The sequence below is a fragment of the Sus scrofa genome, chromosome 9 (genome assembly GCF_054392235.1).
Source record: "Sus scrofa isolate SSC_HxYL_T2T_F1_AM1 chromosome 9, Sscrofa_HxYL_maternal_Yorkshire_Landrace_v2.0, whole genome shotgun sequence".
Classification (NCBI taxonomy): Eukaryota; Metazoa; Chordata; class Mammalia; order Artiodactyla; family Suidae; genus Sus; species Sus scrofa.
This window is the reverse complement of record NC_139391.1, coordinates 38995167-39018596: the sequence shown is the minus strand read 5'-3', so window position 1 is coordinate 39018596 and position 23430 is coordinate 38995167. Positions and strand designations below refer to the sequence as shown.

The window sequence follows — 23430 nt, the reverse complement described above, 5'->3', positions numbered from 1 at the left end:
TAGTAAAAGTGTTTGATAAGCAGTTAAATGCTATATTAATGTAGTTACAAGCAAAAAAGACCCAATTTTGTGTTCAATCCCACTTCAGAGTTTGCTATGTAGAAAATGTATGTTTAAATGAGAATTTAGGTATTGCTATTATGGCTCAGCAGTTTAAGGACTCAATATTGTCTCTGTGAGACAATAGATCAATCTCTGGCCTGATTCAGTGGGTTAAGGATCCCATTTTGCTGCAAGCTGTGGTGTAGGCTGCAGATACAGCTGGATCCAGTGTTGCTATGGCTGTGGTGTAGGCCCCAGCTGCACCTCTGATTCAACTCCTAGCCTAGGAACTTCCATACGCTGCAGATATGGCCATAAAAAGAAAAAATAAATAAATACATAACTAAATAAATACATGAATGTGAATTTATTTGATTATTATCTACTCAATTCTAGTTCTTCTGAATAAGCATTTATTGAGTATTTGCTGTGTGCTAGGATCTGTACTAGGTACGGGGCCTACACAGATGAACCAGATATAGTCCATAAAAGAGCTCAGTATTTCAGAAATTTACATATCACTATAAGTGTAACAACATAATTATGTTCAGGATATAATTAAATATTGAATTAAGTATTAAATAGAGAAGGTCAGGGAAGTCTGCTCAGAGGGCATGCTTATGATCTGAGGTTTGAAGAATTATATATAGGGAACTCTCTAAATAAACAAGAAAGCTTAAGAATATTCTAGGCAAGAGGAAGATATAGAAAAAAGGCATAAGGTAATAAATCTTCTTGTGAGTGCAAGAAATCTCCAAGCAACTTGTTTCTGAGTGAGAAAGTAAAAGTAGAAAGCTGATGGTGGGATGGAAAGTAGTGTAGGACTGCGAAAGATGAAGCCAGAGAGGTGATTAGGTATAAACTGTTGATGGTTTGTTTGTTTTGGTGGGTTTTTATTTGTTTTTGTTTTGTTTTGTTTTTTACATAATTACGTGTAGTAAAAAATGCTTATCTATACGACATCATGAGTTTAAGATCAGGAAATTGTATGGCAGGGAAGGTTTAAGTTTCCTAGGGCTGCCATAATGAAGCACCACACATCTGGGAGACAAAGAAGAAAAATGTATTTCCTTACAGTTCTTGAGACCAGAAGTCCAAGGTCAAGGTTTCAGCAGGCTTGATTTCTTCTGATACCCCTCTCCTTGGTTTGTAGAACTTCTCTGTTATGAAGCCCAAGCTCGTACTGCTTGCTGCACAAGAGGCCGGTAAATCGAGAGATGAGTTATTAGTTGATTCAGAAAGCCAGCACACTGAGAAGACAGTGGACTAGGGTCCCAATAACCATCTTACCCGAGTTAATATTCAGGCTTCTTTTATACCAAAGGGGAGGGGGCATGACTAGTTGCTGCAAACTTGAGACATTTGAGAATGGCTCTCCCATATATTTCAGGCTATAGGCAATATTCTTTTACAAAAGGTGCAGAACAAGGATGACTAAATAGCAACAGAGCACAAAGGTTATGACTAAAGAAATACAATCAATAAGGGGTCAGGCTTGTTCTTCTCAGTTACCTCTTCTCTTCACATGGTCTGTGTTCTAATCTCCTCTTCTTAGAAGGACACAAGTCAGACTGGATTGGGACCTACTGATATGACCTCATTTTACTTTCTTTTTTTTTTTTTTTTTTTGTCTTTTTGCCATTTCTTGGGCCGCTCCCGCGGCATATGTAGTTTCCCAGGCTAGGGGTCTAATCGGAGCTGTAGCAGCCAGTCTATGCCAGAGCCACAGCAACACGGGATCCGAGCCGCGTCTGCAACCTACACCACAGCTCACGGCAACGCCGGATCGTTAACCCACTGAGCAAGGCCAGGGATCGAACCCGCAACCTCGTGGTTCCTAGTCGAATTCGTTAACCACTGCGCCACGACGGGAACTCCTCATTTTACTTTCATTTCATTTTGAAAGACCCTATCTCTGAATATAGTCACATTCTCAGGTATTGAGGACAAGGACTTCAACTTATGAATTTGAGAAGGACACAGTTCAGCACCTGACCGGAAGAGTCATTCATTCAGGTAGACTGGAGTTGAATCTTTGTGACTAGCCCACACAGTGTGGAGGCTTGTTAACTCTCTTGTCTGGTAGAAGAGGTATGCCTTTTGCCTTCTTTCAAAGACTCCTTTACTCATCCTCTACTGAAAAACCTTCCCTGATTAAGTGAAAGCCAAGAGACTATGTCCCCAAAACTCTAATTTCTGGTCCCAAATCACAAACACTATAGGAGGCATGAGATTTAAAGTCTTGTCCAAATCTAGCTGCCTTTTAAAGCCCAACTCAAACACTGCATCCTTTGTAAGCCTATCCAGATCTCATTTCCCACCTCTGCAGGCCTATGACACTTCATTTGTGCTTCTCCTGGAGTTCATCATTTAGATTTCTGTGCCTCCCAGCACAGAATAAGCTGGAATAAGCTCGAAATGCCTCCACTTTATTTCTTTCACTCCCTTGAGGCCAGAGTGCACATCTATGCACAATAAAATAATGAATGTGGTTTATTGCTAAGTTCCTTATGGAACTTTGGGATCTTGTTTACCTGGGATTCCCTTTCTGGCATCATTACTATGTTTCTTTCTTTCTTCTTCTTCTTTTTTTTTCTTTCTAGGGCCGCACCTGAGGCACATGAATGTTCCCAGGCTAGGGGTTTAATCAGCGCACAGCTGCCAGCCTATGCCACAGTCACAGCAATGTGGGACTCGGGCTGCATCTCTGACCTACACCACAGCTCACAGCAACGCTGGATCCCCGACCCACTGAGCAAGGCAAGGGAACAAACCTGCATCCTCATGGATACTAGTCAGATTCATTTCTGCTGTGCCACAATGGGAACTCCTTCCTATGTTTCTTCTTATAATAAGTCCTGATCCTTCCTGGAATACCAGCTCCTGAAAGTGATATCAGCTCTTTATTCATATTCAGTGCTAAGCATGGCACCACAGACCCTAAAACAAGACTATCCAAGGATGAAGTAAATGATAATAGAGACGTTCAAAATTTCCTACCCTTTGGGAAGACTCATATCTCAGACAGGAGGGAGGCAGACAGAAAGCTCAGTGTTACAGGACTTTCACCACAGCCCAATAGTTTTCTACCGAGATCACAGTGAATTCTGTTCTTTGACACAACAGAAAAACAAACCTAAAAGAAACACAAAACATTGTAACATTGTACCCTTGCTGTTTCTTCTGAGTCATGGTGATTTTCAATCTGTAGGTGGAGGACTCCTGTTGTGGATGGAGTGTGGAAAAGAAAAATCCTGCAAAGGTCTCCATGATCAAAATGCTAAGTAATTGACCACAATGCTTCAGACCAAGCAGAAGAGAGATGTTTCACATGTATGTGTGTTGCCATTTTCAATGGGCAGATACATATTAGAATTAAAATTCTTTAAAAATGCTTGCTGAATTACCAGTGGATTTTTGCTCTTATATTTTCTCTCAACTGCTTGATATTGACAGCGAGTATTCTGGAAAGTTCTTGAAAGTACTGGAAGCTAAAAAACAGACCTTCATAAATGAAAAATTTGAGTCAACTATTTACTCTTGATATAAATACTTGTCCTTCATGCAGAACTCAAAATTTCTGCTCCAAGAATTGAAATTTAAGGTTTTGTTTCCATCTTTTTGGTTCATTGTTGACAACACTTTGTTTTCAGTGTAATTCCCTAGGACGGCTCTAGGGTCCGGCTGGGAGCCAGAGGTTTGTTTATCTTTTAGCCAGGCCAGCGGGGAGAAACTCCAGGATTCCTCTAGAGGACACATGAGGACTAGTGAAGAGTGCAGACAAAACAGGATATTACTTTCTGATTTAGTTACATGCGAGAATTTCCCAAAGGGCTCTCGTGTTGCTTTTCCTAAATAATCTGCATGGCAAAGTGCCCCCAGACCTGCTCTGTGACCCCCTTTGCATATTAGTGTGAAGGGGTGTTGCCAAAAAAGAAGTGATTCACAAAGAAAGATTTAAGAAAAAATAGAGAAAATGCTAGAAGGAGCAATGATGAAAGCACATATTTATGAAAAGTATTTTAAGCATGGCTTTGAGTGGAGAGATGTACATTCTTAGCCATTTACAAAGACTCAAACATCTGTTCTGATGGGGGGTATGATCAACTCCAAGACAGAGGGAAAGGGATCACATCCAGTTTCAAATGCATTGTCAGTATGTTTGGCACTGGCTTTACCTTCCTTATCATGTTGGACTCAGACTAATATATACGCAACTCTGAATTCCCTGAACATACTTTATAGGAGAGTTGGATGAGGGATGGTAGGGACCAGCCTAGGGTGAATTCACAGCAGCATCCTTTCCCAAAGGTCCAGACAGAGCAGTGGCTCCATGCCTTTGCCCCTCCTCCTTTTCAGGATCCTTGAGCCCTTACTTCTATTTAAGCCTGCCCTCAGGAAGGGCCATGAGCAGCCAGCTGAAATCTGGATGGCTTACCATTGGTCATCAGAAGATAGAGCTCAGGCCCACTCTAGTCCCAAACTTAGTTTATAGCTCCTTCTCTTGTCCCAGCCACTCATGCAACTCAGGCTGCAACCACATCACAGTTTTTATTCCTTCACTGAACACACTTGCCTTGTTTACAAGCCTTTGAATATGCGATGCTGTCTGAAACATCTCTCTCTAGCTGATACTTTTCTTATTCTTGAAGGGAGGCCTTCTTGAGAATCCATCAGTGATTCCTCAGGCAGGCAAAATGCTTGGCATGTAGTAAGCACTCGATGCATGATAGGTGTGATTTCTGTTAGGCTACTGGTCTTTCCCACCTCTGGATTCCCACAGCCCTTTGTCTATATCTGCTAGAGCTCCTGGGTTCTGCTGTTATGGTTTGCATATCTCACTAGTCTGTTTTGTGCTAGTTCCCAGCACAGTACCTGGCATAAGATTTGTTAAATGAATCAGGTTCTTGGCAGAGCCACTGAGTAACACATTAAGAAGATGAGTTATAATGGTGGGAAGGACAGAGGCTGGGGAGACAGCTCCTAGCCTAAAGGGCTGCATCTACGCCACACTGCACAATTGCTGCCATGCAGGAATATTCAGATTAAAAAAAGAAACTGTAAACCTGAATTCTGATGTGTACTCTCTGATATATATATGTTTTTTTGGGGGGGGGGTCATACCTGCAGCATGTAGAATTTCCAGGGCCAGGGATCAAATCCTCGCCATAGCAGTTACCAGAGCCACAGCAGTGACAACTCCAGGTCATTACCCACTGTGCCACCAGGGAACTCCATTTTCTGAATTTTTAAATCTTGCCAACTGATATGAATTTTCAAAACCACTGTGTGGGCCAAATGAAACTTGCTCTGTTTTGTTTTTGTTTTTTAGGACTGTACCAGCAAGTTTCCAGGATAGGGGTTGAACAGGAGCTACAGCTGCTGGCCTACACCACAGCCATAGCAACACAGGATCTGAGCATCATCTGCGACCTACACCACATCTCACAGCAACGCCAGATCCCTGACCATTGAGAGAGGCCAGGGATCAAACCCGCATCCTCATGGATACTAGTCAGATTCATTTCCTCTCTGCCGCAACAGGAACTCCTAGTGAAACGTTTTTGAGGGCTGCTGGTTTCCATCGTTGAGAGACTGGGGGGGTGAATGAGTGTTATCTGGTCTCTAGGTGACATGGCATTTCTCTCAGAGTCAGGATGGCCCTGCAGGTCTTTGTGCAAACAGAATAGCACCATTCCCCTTTCTGCTCCCCAGAGTGTACCACGATCTTCCATTTCCAGGGCCTCCCTGGATTTTCAAACTACTGACAACCTGCCTGCCCCAGAATGCCCCACCTGCAGTCAGGATTCACCTTAAATAGTGCCCTTCAAAATCACGCTTGGGATCCTCAAATGGGCCTGTATTTCTGGGAGTCCAGACAGTACAACCTCTGAGTAGGAAGTAAAGATGGGGGCAGAAGAGGCGGGAGACCCTCATTTGAAAGGAAGGGTCCATCCTACCTTCAAAATGCAGAAAAAGGGACCTGGTTGGTAATCAGGGGACTTAGATTTTGGTTCTGATAATTTCTTAGAAATGTCTGAGTGATCGTAGGCCCTTTATTTGTGTTCTTCTCAGTTATTCTTCAAACCCTGCCAGGCAGGTATTTCCATCCTTATTCCACTGACAAGGATATAGAACTTGGAGAGAGTGTTCATCTAATAACACACAAGTAGAAAGGGTGGGGCTGGGAACTGAAACTTTGTCCATATGTTTCCAAAGTCTTTGATCTTACTCACTTTTTATGGCATCCCCTGCAGCACACATGGGGTTTAGCCTGGGAGGAGAGGTGGAGAAACAATTTCCCTGACTTTTTCTCCTACCTCTAAGGGTCAGGTTTTCTATGCAGGAGTGGGACAATTCTTCTGCCCCTGGTTATCTAATTCCACAGTCCCAGAAGCTCTAATAGGAGAGGAAGAGCAGGATGGGTTTATGATAATAGGCTCAGGCTTTAGGAGAACACAGCTAATGCTGTAGAAAGGGTGCCAAGAAGACCATGCCCAAGAAAGCACCCTGCTTCTAGGAAAACGTGTCTATTTCAGGAACTGGGACCATGGGAGAAGAAGGGAGAGGCCAGAAAACATTTCTCTCTGCAGGATTTTAAACTGAATAGTGGAGTTCCCGTTGTGGCTCAGCCAGTTAAGAACTTGACATAGTGTCCATAAGGATGCAGGTTTGATCCCTGACCTTGGTGAGTAGGTTAAGGATCCAGCGTTGCTGTGGCTGTGGCTGTGGCTGTGGGTGTGGCGTAGACTGGCAGCTGCAGTTCTAATTTGACCCCTACCCTGGGAAATTCCTTATGCTACAGGTACAGCTGAAAAAAGAAAAAAATTAATAAAATCTTAAAAATAAACTGAATAGTTTCCCCTTGGCAAGGCTCAGGTGTGGATGTTTCTACACCAAAGGATAGACTTGATTATCTCAAAATCCTTAGGAATCACCTAAGTCACCCATAATTTAAAAAAACCACATTTGAAAAGTGAGGACCAGAGAAGTAAAGGGACCATACATACTTGCAAGCAGGTTGGTTGCAGAGCTGAGCCCTGCAACTTCATCTTAGAAACTTGTTTTCTGCTATAACAGCCGCTCCCTATGAATCTTCCAAGCAGATACAAATGACCACTGATTGCAACAGACTGCTTCTTGCTGCAGCCAAGCAAACATGAGATGTGTGGTGACCACAAATGGTCAGCTCTGCTGGAGAGCATGCCTAATAAGAAGACTCACCCAAAATAAACAAAATACAAGGGGATTTGGGATTCCTAAATGTCACAGCAAGGCAAATTCCAGCCTCTTGTAACTTTATGCGATGTTGTAATTAACAATAAATATGCAAGCCTAGGCACTCCCCCAGGTAAAGATTTCATGGTCTCTCCTGCTGTGACAGGCCATTAGTTAGGATAATTAGGCCATGTATGCATCTCTCCTTGTATTGCCTTCTCACAGTGGGCAGGGCGGAGGGGGAAGTGGCGTAGGGCACTCTAAGCCCTGAGCCATGAGCCATGTTCAGGCCCGGAGGCGAGGGTAGGAGTCCCCCTGGCACTTATAAGAGAGGGTCCCCGGACACCCCCAAGCGCTTCAGGCTGCAGTCAGCAAGCCTCACTAGTTAGCACTGACAGGCCATGAGTCATCCTTCCAACTTGAATGAGGCTCATTATTCACAACGAGGAGCCAGAGTGCCAGTTGGCATGGCTGGAAATAAATATATCCGAGTGTTGTCAGCAATGTCATCTCAACTCCTACTCTGAAAAATTTCAGATGCGTCCCACCTCCCTGTGGCCGGTGAGCACTGGGTGGCATAAAGCAGAAGGCTTGGTTTGACTCTTTGGGACCAGGAATGGAGGTGGTGGGGCCCATTCTGAAGGGTCCTGAGGCCTGGAGACGCTGTGGAAAGGAAAGTGCCCAGCAGAGGGCCCACCAGCCCAGGCGTGCAGAGAAGAGCCCCAGGCCACTCTAGGACAGTAACCTCAGGACTTGGAAGCGTCGATGAACTTGTGATTGAATTGGGGTTCTGTTACCTATGGGTTTGGACAACTTACTCTAATGTCACTTTCCTCATCTGCAGAATGAGCAGAGGAATGACATCTTACTATCCACCTAGAAGGACAGTGTCTGCACCACCCGGGGTGTCAAATATTGATTATTGCTCATCGAAATACTCCTTAGATATAACCAGCATTTTATCATCTAGATAACACTATTTGCCTGATCCTTCCTTCTGGTCCACCTTGAATGTTTCCTTGGGTTAAGTCTATCTGTGTAGAAAGTATGAAAAAGAAGAATAAATGTAAATAATACCTGCTGAATGCGTATCGCCTGCCACATTCCATTCTAACACTGTCTATATGCCAACCCCCATGAGGTCTTATAGATGCTGCAGCTGAGGCACAGAGGAAGTTAATTGATCTCCTTGACCTGTCACACGTCCAGCGAGTGGCTGTGCCAAGATTCGAGCCCAGGCAGCCCTCCCCCGGAGCTATTCCCCAAAACGCTTCCACCTCTTACATGACAGAGATCCCTTTCCTTTTCTCTCCCTCATTCCCCTGCAGCGGATTTCATGGACAGGTATCTTGGAATCATAAATGCAATCTTTTGAACAGATTTTACGAAAGAGTTGATTGATATCTGTGTTTTTGGATTCGGTGATACCCCGATTTTGCAGTTGAGACAATGGAGGCCCAGAGAGAGGCTCCTGGATCTTGGTTTAGGCCCAGTTGCTCAGTCTCAGTGCTGTTTCTGTGTGGCTGAGCACTTGAAACTCCCTTTCCTGAGCAGTTTACTCAACTTTTTCCAGCTCATGTGTACTGGGACTGAATCAGCTCTCTGAATACCTGTGTGATCAAACTATGCCCTGATTTATTTTTACTTGGAATTGTTTTAGCAGCTAAAACTTAAATTTTTTCCTACATATGTTCATAGAATTTCCTTCCTCCAATCAGAATTAAATTAGACATACAAAATTGATTTTTTTTTACTAATAAAATACAAGTAGCACAATTATGATAAGATAGTTAGAACCTCTGTTATTTCAGCTAAGGATCCTTGACTGTCATTTTCCTGAATTAGGGGGGTGACAATCAATAAAGGATCTGTGCTCTATGCACAGTGAGGCCCAACAATATAGAAACTTTGGCGTTTGGAGCAGAGAAAGTTTTGTTGCAGGGCCCAGCAAGGAGAAGAGACGACTTGTGCTCAGAAAAACCCCGAATTCCTTGAAAGGTTTCAGCAAAACCTTTTTAAAGGCCAGGTGAGGGAGGGGCATCCCAGGATATGTGATCCACTGGTGCACAATTCTCTGATTGGTTGATGGTGATCAATCTTTAGGTGCCAGAATATCTGGGGACTATGTGCTCATGATTGTCAAGTAGTTAATTTCTTCCATTTAGTGGTGGTTTTTTGGCATCTGAAAACTCAGGAAATATGCTGAAGTCCTCTTATTTGGGTATATCAGGGAGGAGCTACAGCGGAGAAGATGGGGGAGAGGTCTGTCAATGACAGATCCATGATGAAAAGTCCAGTAGTGACAGTCCAAAATCCTGCCTGACACCTGGTGTCAATGGGTCCTCTGAGAAAGTTCATTTACTACTGGCTACTTCCAAGACAGATGGGGTGGGAATAAAGGAAAGAGGTCTCTGTTCTTTTGGGTTCCCAGTGGTCCTCATTTAGGCTGTTGTTGAGATTATACTCGCAAATATTTTAAAGACTCTTTTAACTGCCCTTTATTGTCCAGAAGTGGATTGGGATAGACTAGTAGAGAGAAGAAAGTGTCTAAGCTTTCACCCACTTCTCCCATCTCAGTGACGCAGTGGGAGAGCCATCAGGATGGGCTCATAGGGGTGCTAGTCATTCTCGGCTGGAGGAACGGAGATCTTCCAAGGCCATGCATGGATTTGGTGCTTCACTGAAAAGCAGTGCTCATGCTAATTACAGCCACCATTTATTGGTGCATCTTCCAGCCAGGGTTATGCTGGCTGCTCTTATGCTTATGCTCATAGGTCTCCACAACCACTTTGTGGGGTAGGTGCTCTTATTGCTAGTCTCCCCATTTTACAGAGGAGTAGGCATTACACAGCAGGTCAGTAACTAGTACAAGATAATACAGCTAGAATAGATGGGGTTTAAAGGCCTGGTTTGGCCACTATTCTATGTTGCCAGAGTTTTAGCTTAAACTGAAAAGCATCTAAGAAACTATGGCAGGGCAGTGGTCCCAGGAGAGCTTGGCAAGAAAATTCTGAAAATTCTTTTTGAAGAGGCCACTCATATTTTACATTCTCCTATTCAAATCAACTTGACTGACCCAATGCTTCCTTGTATTTTTTGCATTTTGCTTTGAACTTAGAATTGATTGGATATTACCTTTGACACTAAGCCAAAGGTAATATTTCTCATTTTTCTCACATTTGCATTCAGTCATTTGAGAATTGCATTCTGTCTCTGTTTGCTCCCAAGATCTAGTTTGGCTGTCACGGCCCAGATATTGCTATTGACTTATTCTTTCCTTACTTCATGTTTCATCAGCCTCCTTTATCACTTCTCACACTGGAGATGAATGTTCAAGTGCAGCTTTTCACACTCTCATTCACAGTCGTCCTTCCTCCCCTTCTTCTTAAGGCTGGTAAACACAGCTCAGATGTCATTTCTGGGCTCTGAAGACACTATCCTGCTTGACCCCTCAGCCTGAGGCTGTCCTTTGCAGCCCGTGGTGCATCTGGCCACAGAGCTGTGCCTTCCTGAGGGACATTTCCAAGGCTGGGCACAGGATGGCAAAACATACCTTTTATGGGCATCTCATCAACAAACTCAGGAATTTCAAGCACTGTTTAGTTTGTGGTATGGGTGGTGAAGGAGGCTTTGTCCTGTTTTGGCAAACTTGAAGGCAGGGACAAAACAGATGGGAGGCATTTCAACCAAAAAAATGTGTCACAAAGAACTGGGGAAGAACACCAGGAGATGATTTAAAAACTTGTGTCTATAACATACACTGTTATATAAGATATTACCATTGGGAGAAGCTGGGAGAGGGGTATATGGGAATTCTCTGTACTATTTCTGGAAAATTTTTGTGAGTCAAACTATTTCAATATGGAAGGTAAAATAATAATGAAATTTAAAAGTTTGTGTTTTTATCTATACCCATATCTATAGCAATTTTACTATAGATCTCACTACTCTTTATAACTGGGAATTGGGAGGAGCCAACATTTTAAAAATTTTATTGCATTATAGTTGACTTACAATGTTGTATTAGTTTCAGGTGTATGGCAAAGTGAATCAGATATATATACATACATACATATATAAAAAACTTATATGTGGAATCTAATAAAAAAGATACAAAAGAACTTATTTATAAAACAGATACAGACTCACAGATTTCAAAATCAAGCTTACGGTTATCAAAGGGGAAATGTGAGGGGGAGGGATAAATGAACAGTTTGAGATTAACATATACACACTCCCATAGATAAAATAGATAACTCAGGACTTAGCTGTAAGCTGTATAGCACAGGGAAATCCTCTTGATATTCTGTACATTCTCTATTTTAAAAAAGACACATACATACATACACACACACCCGCCCCTTCTTTTTCTCTATCTTCCATCATGTTATATTCCAAGAGATTGGACATAGTTCCCTGTGCTGTATAGTAGGACCCCATTGCTTAGCCATTCTAAATGTAATAGTTTGTATCTGCTAACCCGGATCTTCCAGTCCATCCCACTCCCTCCCCTCTCCCCCTTGGCAAACCACAAGTCTGCGCTCCATGTCTGTGATCTGTTTCTGTTTTGTAGATAGGTTCATTTGTGTACACCCAACACTATAAATCAACTATGCTCTAATTTATTTATTTATTTATTTTTATAATGATTTATTCCATTATAGCCCGTTTACACTGTTCTGTCAATTTTCTACTAAATAAAAAAAATGTTATGGTTAAATAAATAAATAGAATATTTTAAACAACTTTTTGAGAGATAATTCACATGCCATGCAGCTCACTCATTTCAAGTGTACAATTCAATGCCATGTAGCATATTTGCAAATGTTTAACGATCACCCCCCAAAAAAAATCCTGATCCATTAGCAGTCACTCCCTTTTCTTCGCCATACATCTCCCCCAAGTCTTAGACTACCACCAGTATTTCTGTCTCCAAGGATTTGCCTATTCTAGATATAGCATATAAATGGTATCGTACAATAAATAATCATTTGTGAGTGGCTTCTTTCACTTAGCATACTGTTTTCAAGATTCATCCATGTTGCAGAATCTATCAGTATTTCATTCCTTTTTATTTCTGAATAATATTCCATTGAATGGATGTATCTAACATTATTCCTCCATCCATTTGATATAGGCATTTGGGTTGCATTTTTTTGGTCTTTTTGCCATTTCTAGGGCCACTCCCGTGGCATATGGAGGTTCCCAGGCTAGGGTCTAATCGGAGCTGTAGCCACTGGCCTACACCACAGCCACAGCAACATGGGATCTGAGCCACATCTGCAACCTATACGACATCTCACGGCATCACCGGATCCTTAACTCACTGAGCAAGGCCAGGGATGGAACCCGCAACCTCATGGTTCCTAGTCAGATTCATTAACCACTGAGCCACCACAGGAACTCCCACGCCAAAATATTTTTGACAGGAGTTCCTATCGTGGCTCAGCGGTTGGCGAATCCGACTAGGAACCATGGGGTTGTGGGTTCGATCCCTGGCCTTGCTCAGTGGGTTAAAGATCCAGCGTTGCCATGAGCTGTGGTGTAGGTCGCAGACTTGGCTCGGACCCGGCGTTGCTGTGGCTCTGCAGTAGGCCGGCGGCTACAGCTCCGATTCGACCCCTAGCCTGGGAACCTCCATATGCCGCGGGAGCGGCTCAAGAAAAGGCAAAAAGATATATATATTTTTGACACTTGAAATTTTCATCAACAATATCTGAGAGCACCGATTTCTGCACATCCTCACTGATATTTGCTATTATTTGCCTTTTTGGATTATAGCCATCCTGGTAGGTATGAAGTGGTATCTCGTAGTTATTATTTGAATTTTCCTGATCACTAATGACACTGAGCATCTTTTCATGTGCTTATTGGCCATTTGGCTATCTTCAGTGGGATACTGTCTAGTCAGATATTTTTGCCCATTTTTAATTTGGGTTAATCTTTTCATCATTGAATTGTAAGAGTTCTTGATATGTTTTGGATAAAAGTCCCTTATCAGATATATAATTTACAAATATTTTCTCTCATTCTGTGGTTGTCTTTTCACTCTCTTGGTGGTATCATTTGTAGACACATCTGAAATCTCAAAATCTTCATGGGTACATATCAAAATTTGCTGAATGAGACTCAACCCCAAGATTTGTTTAAGGTATTATGGGTAGAAGCTGAAACATTTCAGTGGAAAGCTACCCAAAGTTTCACTCAATACTTCGTGGAGAAGATGGTTTCTTTGCTCTGGCAGGATCAATGAAACAGGCCTTTGAGATGCACCAAGGACTTATAATAAACCAAGTCCTGACTCACTGCACTGACTTGACAATTTTCCTAATGCTGAGGTTTTAAACAGAGAAGCTGGGTTCTTTTAGTTAATGTAAACACCTGTGTATGTTTTAGTCAAAGCACTGCCTTTTTCAGATTTGCTTTTGTTTATTTGGTAGCAGGGTGGGTGGGGAAAAAAGATTCTTGGCACTCTTTGAACCGTGTATGCACTGCACCTCTTTCTGACAGAGATGGATGGTGTTTGCGTATTTGTCTCAGAAATGAGTGTGAGAGGTGCATACAGAGCAAAAAAGCCATAAATAAGGGCTGTTTTTACAGGAGGCCTTCTGCTGTTCTGAGCTCACTTAGTGTGGCTTTGGGGTCCAGGTGCCAAAGCACGGAACTGAGTTGAACAGAGAAAGATTCTCCCCTCTGTGTAGCCGGGGGAATGATGACATTGAGGCCCCTAGACATTGGTGTTTCCACAAAAGCAAGTTTAGTACCAGCCAGAGGGATGTTTCTTCAACAACTTTGAGACTAGCAACCCAAGAAGAGATAGGGAGGAGAGAGAGAGAGAAAGAGCAGAGCAGACAGCACACAGTCACTGAGATACCAAGTTGTGATGCATCGCAGGAACCACTGGGGTTCCCTTGGACAGAGAGGAGTTTGAAGTTTAACATGCAAGCTGAGCCATTGTGCCTTGTGCTCTATGTGCCCATGTGACTGCAGTTATACCCTCTAGTCACATTTACAACAAGGGAGTTGGGTTAGGGTTGCTGACTGGCAGCTGGGGCCAAATACAGTCATTTGGTGGATGTAGTTGGTTTGATCAACACAACTTTTAATTTGTGTTGGATTTAAATGCTATAAGATTTGGATTTAAATGCTATAAGGCACAAGCGTTGTCTCTTAATTTTGCCACAGACCCTACTACTCCCTATTGGACATACCATCTGATTCACACATTCATGTTACACATCTAATCCTTGTGGATATTTGAGTTACTGAGGCTTTGATTACAGTCTTTCAAATTATTTTCTATTTCTGACATTCTGTGATTCAGGGTAGTCTTGGTAAGAGGGCTTTGAAGATCCTTGCCCAGCTTGTGGACCTATAGACTCAACTAGTGATCCCCTGTATCGGGGTTGGTGATACTTACACTGGCTGATGGTCACAGGGGCCAACTATGGGAGGTAATTGCTGTTTTACCACCTTTTCTTGCCACTCTAATAAACTAATGGACCAAGAGGTGAGAAATTTTCCAGAGAAAGAGAAAATTCCAAGAGAAAGGCAGGGATATCCTTTAGAAGAATGGTATACTATGTAAAGCCTGGCCCACTCCCTAACATTCAAACTTACTCCTAGGACAGGTCCCAGAACAAGTATTTAATTTACACCATAGTTTTTTTTGTTGTTGTTGTTATTTGTTTGTTTGTTTTTTGGTTTTTTTGGCCGCCCCATGGCATACAGAGTTCCCAGAACAGGGATCAGATCCGAGCTACAATTGCAACCTACACCATAGCCATGGCAATGCTACATCCTTAACCCACTGTGCTGGGAAGGGGGTTGAACCTGCATCCCAGCACTCCACAGACACTTTCTGCCTCAGTGGGAACTGCTACGTTATAGTTTTGAATCCACATCAGTTTCTCTCTTCAGAAGTTTCTCTTTGCAGCCTCATCTCTAACAAATGCGTCCTGGGGGATTGACTGCATTTCAAATATCAAAGAACAGGTGGTAAAGATATCTTTTGGATCAAAGATGTTTTCTATGTTTCTTGGAGTTTCCCCATGCAGGAACTGTCTATTCTGTTGATCAGAAAGCCAACCTTGAGAATTAAGGGGAAATCACGTAATGAGAAAATAACTTCTCCTAGCAAGGTCATTTCTATCCTCCTAACGAAAATGTTAACAAATTACAAATAAATGGTGTTCTATACATTTTGAAATCTCTTTGATACAGCCCTCTCTTATGATTCTAACTCCTAAGAGAACATAAGGCAGACAGCATCTTCTGATTTTATACAGAAGGAAGCTGAAGCACAGAGAAATTAAGAGCTTGCTCAAAGACACACGACTAATTAAATGATTAAAATATAAAACTTCATGCATTCTCACACATAATACATTCAAATAAAATTTTTTCGGGGGGAAATGAATTTATCCTAAACTCTTTCTCATAAGTAATATTTATATAAGACTCCTAATTCTTGGTTTTGTGCTTTCCTCTTTTCCATTTGTCCTCTTGATTTGGGTGTCTGCAGAATGGGGCAGCAATTGTGATAAAGACAAAGCTGAATAGAAGATACCCAAGCACAGTTCATGTGCAGTTTTCTGATAAACTGCGGAAGGGATGTTCTCAGAGTAAAGGTTAAGTGCGATAGTATTGAGAACCTCTGGCACATTAAAAAGTCTAACAAAACCAGTGAAGTGCACAAAGACAGTCTACCATGAACTTGATCTAATAGAATCAAATCAAGTAATATCCAAAGTTACACAAGTGGGATGTCAGGAACTGCAATCTCTGATCAAGACATTCCCATGCAGATAAAACCTGGCCCGAGGGGCTGGTCATGGTTTGCATTAGCAATATTACACTCCTAGGAAAGAAGAGATTTGAGGAGTGCATCAGCTGAAAGCGTGTGAAGTTCAAAGCCAAGGGTAAGAAAACAATTAGAAACAGACATCTCCTGCTTTACCACAGCTTGATAGAAAAAAAAAAAAAATGAAGATGGTTTACATAGCAACAAGGCTCCCTGAAAGCAAGAGATATAGCTTTTGAGAAAGTCTTCAGGGCAAATCAATTTTCCTAGGAAAGAGAGAATGCAGTATTTGAATGAGCGTGGTAGGCAAGCATCCTGGAAAAATCCCAGGACACTTAAGGATCTGCACATCACACAGTGGTTTGTCCCTCCTGTAAATATCTACCTGAGAGAATGGGCAGGAGGAGGTAGATCTGTATCTTGAGCTTGTGATGCTGTTGCGGAGCTCAGTTACTAACTTTTTCTTTTCTTTTCTTTTCAGGGCCGCATCTGTGACATGCGGAAGTTCCCAGGCTAGAGGTTGAATTGCAGCTGCCATTGCCAGCCTACGCCACAGTCACAGCAACTTTGAGCCACATTTGTGACCTATACCACAGCTGTGACAATGAAGGATCCTTAAGCCACTGAGTGAGGCCAGGGATTAAACTGGTATCCTTATGGATACCAGTGAGGTTCTCAACCTACTGAACCACAATGAGAACTCCTCAGTTATTAACTTTAAGTAAGCCTCTACGAAACATCGAGAACTTTTGATTCTGTGGAAATATTGACTGTTTACAATCATGAGAAAGTGAATTCTAAGAAATTGTGCAATAATAGTCATTGGCAGTTACCAAGCTATAATTAAGGGATAAAGCTCTCATTCAGAAGAAACAAATGGCTGGAGAACAAATAAGATTCTCATTCGTGATTTCTCTAATTTATTCTCTTCTGCAGGAGCTCATCAGTGGAGAATCACTATGTTAGGCCATATGCATCTGAAAGGTGCATTTCTTTTTCTGGACCCACATTCTCATTTTTGGTCACTTGTTCATACCTAGATTTTCTCCTGCACTTTTTAGTGGACTTTTTGTGTTTCATTTAGACATGCTGGGAAGACTGGCAGCACAGGCCTGCCAAAGGTCTGTTTATATGAGGGGCAAAACATGCTCTAAGGAAAAAGAAAACTGAGCAGCAAGGGAGGGTGAACTGGGTAAGTGCAGAAAGGAAAGAGCAGTTCTAATTTCATGTGTTTATCACTCAGTTGTCCAATGACCTGACAACTAGGATTTACATCTGAGTTCCCATTTAGGGAGGAGCAATCAAAAATCAGTAACAACTAAAAAGATTGGCTTGCTAAAATCTCCGTGGGCTATCAAGAGCCCAAGGTGTCAGCAGAACAGTGCCTGCAGAAATAGGAGACAGCAGTCTTGTTGCTGACGTCAGTGTTCCTGAAGTGATGCCAGCGTGTTGTGGGGAGGGGGCAGTAAGCAGACACAGTGGGGATGTTGATGAGAGTCAGCTCTCTCTCCTGCATTGGCAACAGCATCTTGCATGGTCAGGGGTGGAGCACCATGGCCTTTGGCACAGAGACCAGCCCTTCACAGTTGGTGGCCAAGGCAGAGGCCCTGACAAGGATAGCATAAGCAGCAATGGAGATCATCAATGCTGTGGTCCAGGGCAGCAGGGAAAGTGGGGAAGTGTGGGGAGGGTTGTGGGGGAGAGGGGGCATGTGCTAGCAGAAGCTTGTGCCTCCCCAGAGCTGTGAGGGAAGACTGTCAAGGGCCTTGGTTTTCGTGAAGACTCTGAGTGATCAGATCCTAACAGACTCTGTTTTTTCCCTGTAATCTCACTGCAGTCACAGGTAGGTGTGCACTGAGGGAACTCAGATGATACAACACAGAAAGGGAGAGCCTGTGTCTCCTGAGTTATGTGCCTGATTTTAGGGGTAGGAATGAAGACTGCCCACCTTGGCTGACTCCTGCCCCAAAGCGGTTGGATTTTGTTTGGAGGTATTTGCTTTTCAGATCATTTGGCAAAGAGAAGGGACCTCTCTTGCACTCAGGTGGTGAGCAAGTCCTCCCTTCTGCTGACTACAGGGAGGAACCTTTACAGTAAGGGAAAAGAAGTCTGGAAGATATGAAATAGGCAGTAATTCCAAACTTCGGTAACACAGAAGGAAAGAGTCGGCTCTGGGAGTGGAAAAAGAAACCCAGGCCACTTAGCACATTAGCTTTAGGCTCCTAGATATAGTGAGAAGGAAAAGAAGAGGATGAACTCTGGCATTTGAATTGAGGAGAGAGTGGTCATGACAAGAGGGAAGTCAGGCGGAGAAAGGAAAGAAAACCAGAGAGAGGTTTGGGAAGTAAATAGAAAGAACGATCCAGGCAACACACCAGGCAAGGCACATACAAGCCTTGCAAATTTCAAACAAGAGGAAAGAGTTCCTTAGCAATCCCTTACAATTGCCCTTCCCCAAATAATTTAGGCTTAAATGGAAATATGATAGGATACAGGAGAGAATGGAAGCAGAAGTGGTTATTGGCTTTAATGAGACCTGAGAGTAAGAAGAAAAAGGGGAGTCAGTGTAGAAGCTTATTGAGAACAGAGGGCCTGTCTTAGTCATCTTTCTAATCTTGGGACCTGGCACAATCCCAGGCATGTAGCTGGTACTTAATAAATATTGCTAGGCTGAAAGTTGTTTTTAAGGTTCTATGCTTTGAAATAGTGTCACCAAATGGTGTTTGCATATTTCTTGTTCTTCTTTTTTCTGAATCAGTTTTTTAAAAATTTGCTTTTAGTTTCAAAGTCCATTTTCTGGAATAAACATTTTGTTCTTTTTTTCAATCCCTCCCCCCACTTTTCCCCTATGGAAAAGTGAGTCTGCTTTTGTTTTGTAAATATAATTATTTGAATAATTTTTTAGATTCCTCTTAGAAGTGATTGCATATTTATCTTTCTCTCTCTGACTACTTAGTATCATGATCTCTAGTTTCATCCATGCTGCTGTAAATGGCAATATTTCACTATTTTTTATTGCTGAGTAATATTCCATTGTATATATACTACATATTCTCAGGCCAATTATCTGTTGATAGGCACTTGAGTTGTATCCACGTCTCGGCTTTTGCAAATAATGCTGCTGTGAACATTAGTAATAAATGCTGGCGAGGATGAGAAAAGGGAACACCCATACTCTGTTGGTGGGAATGTAAATTGGTGTAGCCACCATGAAAAAAAGAATAGATGTTCCTCAAAAACTAAAAATAGAGCTACCATATGATCATGCAATCCCACTCCTGGGCATATATCCAGAAAATATGAAAACTAATTTGAAAAGACACATCCACCCCATTGTTCGCAGAAACACCATTTACAAATTTATATCTGTTCTTTGTGAATGCAATAAATTATAGTCTGATCAGATAAAACTATGCATATTCTATTCTTAGGTACGTTACGGGCTTTGTCAGCAAAAAAAAGGAATGACTCTTGCTAAGGGATGAAATGCCTGGAAACTTTTTGTCAAGATTCAGTGAAATTCTCCTTAGAGGAATGACTTTCACCTGGGTGGACTGTTCTGAAAATGCTAACGTAGCCATATTTATTCATGTGAAATTGGTAATTGAGTTTGGTTATTGGTATTTATATCTTCAGAGGGAGTGGCCTGTTTTGTTTTTCATGTGTTCAGTGGCTTTGAATGTTAGTTGTTACAATTGTCCCAGAAGATGGTAGCATGAATGTCTCACAGCTTGTGAGGGACTCGTCTATCATGGGGCAGTCTGTACTGTCCACACCGGCGTTGTTTTATAGCAAGTGACATGAAGACAATGTGGGCAGGAAGAAAGGCTGCAAAGAATGCCTGCAAGAACCTGAATCTTTGTCTTTCCAGGAGAAGTGAAGTTCCACCCTGTAGAACCCTGCAACAAAAGCTGGTTGTCTGCTCTGCTTTTCGCCGAAATCCTTCGCGACTGCAGGATTATTATGGCTAGAAACATTCTGAAAACCCTCTGACGTTCCCAAAGACAAAGACTCTGGCAAATACTAGAGCTCCCAGCCATGGGAAGGTTGGGTTCTTTCTGTTTGTTTTTTTCCTTAAGATTTGGGAAAATAACCTCAGATTGGAGTAAAGTAAATGAAGTTCCTCTTTTTATGTTTACTTTGATTGTTACAGGATCTAAGGGGTATGTGGAGGTCAAAACCTTAGAGATGAAGCGACGTGTCAGCAGTTCCTGAGACGGGATGGCAGGCACTGTCCAGCTTTAGCAGAGTGGTTAGGAATCATTAGCTCTAACCAGACTTCACCCAGGCCCTGGGAGCCTTTCACCACAGAAGTTTTGTTTTTTTCCCTCCCAAAGGAGGAGTTTTGCTTTGGCTGTGTGGGATCTTTTGTGTTTGCATACAAATTTTAAAATATTTCGTTCTAGTTTTGTGAAGAATGTTATTGGTAATTAAGAATGAAATAATGCCATTTGCAGCAACATGGATGGACCTAGAGATTATCATGCTAAGTGAAGTTAAGTCAGACAGAGAAAGACAAATATCATATGATACCATTTATATGTGGAATCTAATTAAAATGATACAAAAGAACTTATTTATAAAACAAAAACAAACTCACAGATTTCAAAACCAATCTTACGGTTACCATAGGGGAAACAATTGAGGGGAGGGAAGAATGGGGAGGGTGGGAATAATATATACACACTACTGTGTAAAACGGATGATAAACAAGAACCAACTGTATAGCACAAGAAAATCTACTTAATAGTTTGTAATAGTCCATATAAAAAAGAATGGATATATATATATATATATATATATATATATATATATGTATATATATTCTTGTTTGTTTTGTTTTGCTTTTTCAACAGTGGCACCCACAGCATATGGAAGTTCAGAAGTTCCCAGGCTAGGGGTTGAACTGGAGCTGCAGCTGCTGGTCTATGCCACAGCCATGGCAACACCTGATCTGAGCCACATCTGCGACCTATACTGTGGCTTCTGAACAACGCTGGATCCTTAACCCACCAAGCAAGGCCAGGGATTGAACCTGCCTCCTCACAGAGACTATGTCAAGTTCTTAATCTGCTGAGCCATAACAGGAACTCCAAGAATGGATACATTTATATGTATGACTGATTCGCTTTGCTGTACACCTGAAACTAATACAACATCGTAAATCAACTCTACGCCAATAAAATTAAATTAAAAAAAAAAAAAGGTAGGAGCAGTGCTGACTCACCTCTATGCCCTGTTGTCCCCTTAAGCAGAAGTGATTCAACTGAGCCACATTCTCCATCAGACCTTCCTATGTCACCAAGTGTATACGCAGTGCTGAGAGCCCCTTTCTCTCCAATGCCATCAAGGGCATTTCTAATGAAGCAAAGGTGGTGTGTGAACCAAAGGGGGTGAAAATTTGCCTTAGGCTTACCTTTACCACTGAGGTTTTTTTCTTTCATATTTTTCTTGTTTCTAGTTATCGTCTTTTTTGTTGAAAAAGGACCCTTTAACATTTCTTCTAAGGCTGGTTTAGTGGTGGTGAACTACTCTTTTTTAACGTTTTGCTTGTCTGAGAAAATCTATCTCTCCTTCAATAACCCTAACCCTTTGTTTTGTCCAGATGAAGTCTCCTGGGGTGGGCATAGCTCATAGAGACAGTCAGCCAAAAATTACTGGTGAAAATGCCTCTGGGTAAAATCAACTCCCCGTCTTCATTTTTCTCTGTTTGTTGGCCTTTTTTCAAAACACAAGCCATGCACTTTTGTAACTGTTCTTCATTAAGATCCTCACGGGCTGAAAATAGGGGAGTGGGCTGGAGCTGATATTACCACCTCTTTGCCTCACCAGAAAGTCCAGGACCAGGGACTAAGGGCCTGATCCCACTAGCCTTGGTACAGGACGCAGGTTTCCTCCAGCTTCCTCTCCTTCTCTCCCTCCTTCCTCTGCTCCCTCGGTCCTCCCTCGTCCCTTCTTTCAGCATTCCCCTTTCCTTTCCTTCACCTACTTAAAGTTCTTCCTGAACCACCTGTGGTGCAGACAGCCAGCCTATGTTGAGGACAAAGAGAATAATGAGAAATCTCTCTTGAGAAAGCCTAAATCTATATGCTTTAGGCTTTCCTTGCATTTTTTTAGGGATTGGGCTCAAACTCAGGTTTAGGAGTAAAATGACTTGCTTTGGGTGTCAAGGCTGCTCATATATGATTGGACCTCTATTTGGAGTCTCTGCTATAGGGACATTTCAGGAGAAGTGGCTGACTACTCACTGAAGATCATGAGTATCTTAGAACAGGAGGTGCAGCAATTTTTTTTGTGTGTATGTGTGTGTGGTCTTTTTGCTTTAGTCAAGAGAAGATTGAATAAAGGCAATTCCACATTGTAATAAAGTGTGCGTGTTTTCTTAGGTTTTCAGACAAAAGGTGTCAGGGAGAGGCCTTAAGTTTTGAAGCTCCTTTTAAATATGATTTCTGAGATGTTAATCAAGACTACTAAAGTCACTATGACCATTTCTTTGTAGCAAATAACTCACAATTTCTATGTCTGTTGATAAAGAGAACGGAAACGTAACTAGTTAAATTCAGCAGATCAAGGTTCTGGTGAGAGTTTAGTTACTAATAAGTTGAGTGACTTTGAGCAATTAGTTAACTGATTTATCTGACCCTCATCCTTTACACTATCAAATGGGTTTCATGACATTTCCTGCCCCACCCACTTCACAAGGGTATTGTAAGGGTTCACTGGAACAGGAATGTAAAAGTCCTTTAAACAATGAAAATTATGGTTCACCTAGCTTAGGGCATGATAAATTGAATGTTTCAGAGTCATGATACATGAAGATGCTGTGACACTTAGCTCAGGTGCCAGTGACTCTCCTGAGATGAGTCTTTGCACTTGCTGCATCAATGTTGAGCTTCTTTTGCAACTTTCACCTAAGCTTGGCCCTTTAAGAGAGAGTTCCTGATGTTTCTCTCCATAGTAATCTGATCTGTACAAAATGAGGAAGCAGGGGTCTGATGACTTTTAATATCATCCTCTTGATGCTCCCCTGCATGTAAGAAGTCTAATTCAAATGTTCTCTGGCCACACCAAGCCCATCTTCCCATAGCCATCTTCCCATGGCTGTCATGTGAGCCCTCCTGGCTTCCCTCACTGTGACCCTCCCACCTTCAAGTCACCGTTCCTGCCAGAGGGTGGTCCCCACCTTCACAAGGGACCATCTTCTTTACTGTGGCTTCCTAGGTACATTTTCTCAAGTGTCAGTCTGCCGGTTAGGATTTGACAGTCTTAAGAGCCAGTTCATAAGCCCCGTGAGACAGCTTGTTTGTGCACTATTTCAAATAGTCATCTGGCTATTTAAAACCCACCTTTCCCAGTTTAATCACTCA

General features: G+C 42.2%; 1 protein-coding gene across 5 annotated transcripts in view; it reads right to left on the bottom strand.

Annotated features, from left to right (window-relative positions):
• The window catches only part of POU2AF2 (POU class 2 homeobox associating factor 2), a 484987-nt gene that overhangs the window by 170508 nt on the left and 291049 nt on the right, over positions 1-23430 (bottom strand). For 4 of the 5 annotated variants that reach the window (XR_014815236.1, XR_014815237.1, XR_014815238.1 and 1 more), the window contains exons 1-3: positions 3043-8946; positions 2817-2925; positions 1118-1232 (exon numbers count right to left, since the gene is read on the bottom strand). The gene's annotated coding sequence lies outside the window, so the exon portion shown is untranslated. Of the gene's footprint in view, positions 1-1117; positions 1233-2816; positions 2926-3042; positions 8947-23430 lie in introns of those variants that run through there. The other variant, XR_014815235.1, reaches the window with a different exon arrangement.